This window comes from Macrobrachium rosenbergii, chromosome 22, assembly GCF_040412425.1.
Source record: "Macrobrachium rosenbergii isolate ZJJX-2024 chromosome 22, ASM4041242v1, whole genome shotgun sequence".
In the NCBI taxonomy this organism is placed as follows: Eukaryota; Metazoa; Arthropoda; class Malacostraca; order Decapoda; family Palaemonidae; genus Macrobrachium; species Macrobrachium rosenbergii.
The window spans coordinates 47811511-47818390 of record NC_089762.1 but is presented as its reverse complement, the minus strand read 5'-3'; the positions used below and the strand labels follow the sequence as shown (position 1 = coordinate 47818390).

The 6880-nt window shown below is 36.2% G+C and overlaps 1 long non-coding RNA gene across 1 annotated transcript; it reads right to left on the bottom strand.

Moving 5' to 3' along the window:
- Positions 1 to 4538: 4538 nt before the first annotated feature.
- On the bottom strand, positions 4539 to 6100 carry LOC136850409 (uncharacterized). The gene is made up of 3 exons (XR_010856631.1): positions 5937 to 6100; positions 5360 to 5436; positions 4539 to 4815 (listed from the first exon to the last, which is right to left on the bottom strand). It is a non-coding gene; the product is annotated as an uncharacterized lncRNA (long non-coding RNA).
- Between the last annotated feature and the right edge of the window lie 780 nt (positions 6101 to 6880).

Sequence of the window (6880 nt, the reverse complement as noted above, 5' to 3'; positions counted from 1 at the left end):
AGCAATGCAATCGTTGCTGCTTGCAATCCAAATGCTGCCGAGTAATTGAGTAAGTTTGGGATTATTTTGATTTCTTGATTACAAAGCAATGCATTCGCTTCTGCTCGCAATGGGATCTTTCCTCTAAGTATCAAAAAGACAAGTGAAGTTTTATAAAAATTGGAAAAGCAATTTCATGCAATGGGAAAGTATCAAAAGATAAATTTTTATAAAAATTGTAAAAGCAATACATTCACTGCTGCTTGCAATGGGATCTTTCCTCTAAGTATCAAAAAGATAAATTTTTATAAAAATCGAAAAAAAGCAATGCATTCACTGTTGCTTGCAATGGGATCTTTCCTCTAAGTATCAAAAAGATAAATTTTTATAAAAATCGAAAAAAACAATGCATTCGGTGCTACTTCCAATGGGCTCTTTCCTCTGAATGCCAGAAGGATAATTAAGATAAATTATGAAATTTCATCAAAATCGGACATAAAATCTAATCAGTTTTGAAAGTCATACCAGGAGTATTTCAAAGGTAATTTTAATGAAACGTGGGATTATATATAAAGGAGAAAGAGATTAGGTCCTAGCAGCGTCCAAACCTCGAAGCCTCAATTGCCTTATTGCCCAAAATGCAGTAAGCAAAGTGACGCAAGGAAAGGTCATCAGCAACTAACGTACCTATGAAGTATTTGTTTTCTTCTTCTTGATATCTCATAAATGTTGACGGTGGCCCTACTTAAACTTGAGACCTTCCATGCTTGCAAATGGCTTTTATAAAAAAGTAATGAGTTTGTCCTTGTAACAAATGATCTGGGAGGGTTTCACTGTACTGTATCTTTATGGAGGCCAGGTAAAAAAAGTCAGGTAAAAAGTCACAGTAAAAAAGTCACGATAATCTTTCTTGGATAGTGACCCCTACGGGTTTTAACCCGGTATGTATCCACCTTTGCGGCGTGTTTAGGACAAGCCCGTTGGGGATTTCCGTATGAACATAAACAAAAGACTGTAAATATCATAATGGTAACGACCCCCAAGAAATGTTGTGAATTTTTCCCTGTGACTTCATTGCCGACCACCATGAATTAATGTGACTTTCTTTCCTGTGACTTTTTTCCTAGACAAAATCGTGACTTTTCTTCCTATGACTTTATTACCGGCCACCATCTTTATGTAGTTACATAAGCCTTCTCTAACTAAAAATTTTAAAAAAATTGATGCTGACATGATGTATTTAACTCACAATCATAAGATGTTTTTCAAGATGCAAAGCCTTAATGTAGTGTCATAAGCCTTCTCTAAATAATGATATAAAAGGAAGCTAACATGATGTTACTTCGACATGTAAACTGACGTATTGCTATAGCATTGCCAAAAAATCAATTTAAATCATTATCGAACTCTACCCTCAACTAATATATTAGACGGTGCGCGCGGTCAAGACACTCACAATGGAGCTAATAACGTGCCAAGTATTTAATTGGAAGTGGCTTCTGGAGAAGGATTTGGGACCTGACAGCTTCTCCTTGTGAAATTCAGATGAACATTGACGAAGACCCTAATTTACAAACGAATTTCTCAATTTTTGGTTTAAGGAGTCATGGCGAGGGTGAAATGAATATTGTCATTAATCATACGACAAACAAATGACGACACTGACCTTAATTGTCGTGGTATCCTCAAAACAACACACTTGGTTTGCCTTGGGTATTTTTGCCCACGTCACAGCAAAGCAGACCAGCCGTGGTTAAACGTTCAGCCTGAGAATAAAAACAAAAGAAAAACCATTAAATTCTGAGACACTGAAACACAAAATTCATTTCAAAAGGATCCCCCCGTAGGGGGCGAGGTAGTGCCGTCAGTGCACCTCATGCGGTGCACTGTAGGCATTACTGAAGGTTCTTTGCGGCGTCCCTTCGGCCTCTAGCTGCAACCCCTTTCGTTCATTTTACTGTACCTCCATTCATATTGTCTTTCTTCCATCTTGCTATCCATCCTTCTCCTAACAATTGATTCATAGTGCAACTTCTTTGAGGTTTTCTTCCTGTTACACCTTTCAAACCTACCCACTCTGAAGTTCCTTTTCATCGATGAATGACCTCATAGGTCCCAGTGCTTGGCCTTCGGCCTAAACTCTATATTCCATTCCATTCCAAAAGGATGGTCCTTATTTCACCGAAATATGACGTAAGTTATGACTCAAGATATAACTCAGGGTTAAGTATCATTTCAGTGATACTCGGACACTAGAAAATAAATATATTACGAAACTTTACTGATCAAATCACTTTTAACCAAACTCACACTTCACTATATGAACGGAGGTACAGTAAAAGAAGTTTGCAGCCAAGGGCCGAAGGAACGCTGCAAGGACCCTTAAGTAATGCCTACAGTGCACCACGTGAGGTGTACTGACGCTACCAACCATCCCTGCGGGTGGGTTTTAATGTTTAGTAAAACACTCGTAAGCCTCAAAGTCTATCTTGAACATTCGTCATGTTTTGCCTTATATAAAAGAAAGCATTTATAACAGCGATATCCATCATTCCTCCTTGTATTCCCGTTTTCCAAAAGATCCTGCCTCGTTTTCCGTTCACTTTTACCACATCAAAAATTAAATTAAGAAAATATCAAAAACATTTTCCTTTAACTCAGTCTTTTAATCCTGATATCTATTCTAGAACGTCGAATGTTTTCATGAAAATTAAGCCACACCTACGAACAGACGACTGTCTTTTAGGATCAAAGGTAAGAGATCTGATGCTTTTATATTTCACTGAACTTTGTTGACGGGGATTTTCATCTTTTATGTGAAGCTACTGGTTGCATGATTTCGATATGCGTCGATGGTCATTTAAATCCCCGGATTTAGAATCACTGACGATAAGGGGATTACTGTAATCTCTTTTCATGACATTCAACTGACCTACACACTGTTTTATGTCAGTGTCAGAGAGATAAATGTCCTTAATAATAATTACTACTTTTAGCGCCATTTTTTTAATTGAATTGAACTGAATATAGAATTTAGGCCAAAGGCCAACAACTGGAACCTACGAGGTCATTCTGAGCTGAAACGGAAACTGACAGTAAAAGGTTTGAAAGGTGTAACAGGAGGAAAACCTCAAAGCAGTTGCACTATAAAATCATTGTTAGGAGAGGGTGGATAACAAGAAGGAAGAAAGAGAATATGAAAGGAAGGTACAGTAAAAGGAACAAAAGGGGTTGCAGACAGGGGCCGAGGGGACGCTGCAAAGACCCTTAAGGAATGCCTGCAGTGCACCGCATGAGGTACATTAATCGCACTAACCCCGCTAAGGGGAGACCCGCTTTTTAAGTGAGGCTTAGGTAGCTACTAGTAAAACATTGACAAAGTCTGAGGGATAAAATTCCATAAACATACCATTTGGCTTTTGGCGTTTCAACAATAGGTTTTAATATATAGGCAACTGGATGTGTATCGTACCATATTTCCTACATTTCATCTGCAAAAGCTGATTAAATCTACACAGTACCTTCGTTAAACGAGACATTAAAACGTATATAACTCTGAGTGTTTTGCATAAAACAATACATTACAGTACTAACTACCATAATTTTCAGTGGGGGAACATGAACATTGACTGGACCCTCATGCATTATCATGATTTGCAATACACACTTGTATCAGACCTCAGACTGCCAGTCTCAGTCTCAGACTGCCAGTCTCAGTCTCAGACTGCCAGTCTCAGTCTCAGACTGCCAGTCTCAGTCTCAGACTGCCAGTCTCAGTCTCAGACTGCCAGTCTCAGTCTCAGACTGCCAGTCTCCCCACAACAAAACAACAAATCGAGAACATCCCTCAGCTTAAAGTTGACTCACTTACCGGCTAAATTACGTTTTTTTTTTTTTTTAGGCTTCCCCATCACACTGAATACACAGTACCCTGCTTTCCAAGAGAGAGAGAGAGAGAGAGAGAGAGAGAGAGAGAGAGAGAGAGAGAGATTTTCAGATAGTAAAAGATTTTCAGCAAGGCCAACATGCTATCATTCCATTAATTCAAAAACTAAGCGTGTTCATCAAAAATTATTTAAGGCTTCGCTACCTATAAAATGCATGTACTTATTTACTAAGTTCCGTATCTAACGGAACTGTATGTTCTCTGGTGTGACTAGGAACAAGGTAGTCTAGACAGCAGCCTGGATAATTTAACAATTTTAACAATCAGTTAAGAGTTTAACATTTAAGTTTTTGACAAAACGTTCTCTGTACCAGAAACCAATTTTACACTTCACAGTTAACCTCTCTTGGCAACAGTGTGCAAAAATAATTCATATTCAAGTTTGTGCTAACCTCCAGTATTCATAAGCAATTACCTTAACATTAGGATAATTTCTCATGCTTTAACCGAATTTCCACTGCAGTAATATGGCAGCTGCTTTACAAACGCTAATACGTATAAGGAGCTTAACTGTAAGGCATAATGAGAAATTAGATTACCAGCATCATTAAACTTTAATTTTCAAGATAAGGTTACCAGTAATGTTTTAGGTTTTAATTAAATTTCATACCCAATTCATAAACTTAATTTTATTAAAAAATACCACCATCCAGTTTGCACAACGATGGAGGTTTTTCAATCACCTGGCTTCAATGATCCAAGCTTTCGACGATGGAATATGACCACGGTTTCTTCAAGATAAGGTCACCGGTTGAGTTTTGGGCTAAAAACGTTTTCGTCAAATTTAACACTTGTCAAATTTCACATCTCCATCTCAGTAAGTCAAGAATATTAAATGACTGACCATTTCTTGGACAGCAGAAATTGTCACACAGATGTTTCACAGCACCCTGCAAAACAAATATGGTAACAGACGAGCGTTCCATAACAGATTTTCAGCCTAACTGCCTAACAATACTTACAAAAATTCAGTAATTAAAAATAAACTAATACAGATAAAAAGTAAAACGCATAACTTAGAAATTTATTCGCCTAACTGCCTAACAATGTTTTAATAAGATTTAATCTGTTAACATAAAAATTCAGATAAGATGCAAAATCCATAACTTTAGAATATTACTCTTAAAAATTCCAAACTGTATTACTCTGAAAATTCCAAACTGAAAAGAATTAGGTTATTCAAAATCTATAAAAACAAACAACGATTCTTTAAATGTTTAAATAAAAGTACATTAAAACAAAAGCATTATAAGAAGTAATTAAATAAAACATAACCTGAAAAAAAAAAAAAACGCAAGCCCCCTTCTGACATACGGTAATTATACCGCATGTCAGAAGGAACATCCTCCCCACATCAGGGGCCCCGCCCTGATGGGGGGAGGATTAGCTTGCAGAGTTATTGTAGTTAAAATAAGTAACAGACTCAAAACTCACCATTTGCAATGACGACTGATATACTTTACCAAATTCCTCTTCGTAGTTGGGAAATTCTCGTTAACTTCACGTCGAATCTGTAAATATATAAAAAAACATTAATTAAAGAAGCCATAAGATTAGCTGGGAAGATATAAACAGCATTAATTAAAATGACCATGAGGTAAGTAAGGATTTTGTAAATAAGTTTAAGCGAAGATGCGATAGGTAACTACCTTAAAACAATTCCCCTTGAACGTTTAATAATTTATATTTTAAACTGTTAAGTTTGTTCGTTTATTATGTCTAATAACTGATCTCTTCTCTCTGCATTTCGAATCATCTTCTGTCATTCCAAATGAAGACCAAATTCTTTGGAAGCTTGAATTTCATGTCAATGGTCCCTGGAAATCTGTCCCATAATAACAGAGCACATCTAATGAATAATGACGATAAGAATACTCGAATTGTTCGACATAAAATCTTAAAATGTAAAGCTTGACAAACTACTCTGAGTCGTTCAACAAATCTTTAAAATTATAACATTCGACAAAGATAATTTTGACAAAGAATAATGTCAAACTCGTAATTACGTTACCTTCACGTCAGCAGCCGACGAGTCTTCCTACACGTACACAAAAACTAAAATGCGATGTGGACAGCCGCAACTCGACGAACGAACCTCAGGCCACAAGAACCACAGCGACCAACGAACTTAAAACAAGTGATTGCCTCGACACTTCACGTACAACTGAACCATTACCTAGTTTTACGGAAAGAAGAAAGAAATTCCCAGCCAAGGACGATGAAGACACTTTCAATTACTTCATTTGAGGTGGTGTTTAACGACTAAATAGCTGTTTCCTTTCGCTAAAGGCTTTCCACGCACAAATTAACGAAGGGTTGTGACGATGAAGACCCTTTCAATTACTTCATTTTAGGAGGTGCTTAACCACTACAAAGCAGTTTCCTTTCGCTAAAGGTTTTCCACGCACAAATTAACGAAGGGTTGGTTGTGACGGTCGTTTTTTTTGCAAATATATATATATATATATATATATATATATATATATATATATATATATATATATATATATATATATATATATATATATATATATATATATCATATGTATATACATATACTTTATATATATATATTTATATATATATATATATATATATATATATATATATATATATACGCGTTTTATATATAGGTTCTTATTCTCTATAATATAATTATATTCATCTAGTGAAAGATATAAGATTGGCCACTATAGCAATGCATCTTTTCATCGTATTTTCAACTGGTTGTTATTCCATCGAATGACGGTCTGATTGCCAACAAAGGGTTTTAGAGAGAGAGAGAGAGAGAGAGAGAGAGAGAGAGAGAGAGAGAGAGAGAGAGAGAGAGAGAGAGAGCCTTTTCTGATTTACAAGCTTTTCCATCACATGATTCGTCAAAATATTCACTACGAGAATCGGTTTCCGCGACAAGTTTTGGACGAATCATTTTTCCTTTCGTGCAGTCAAAATTTT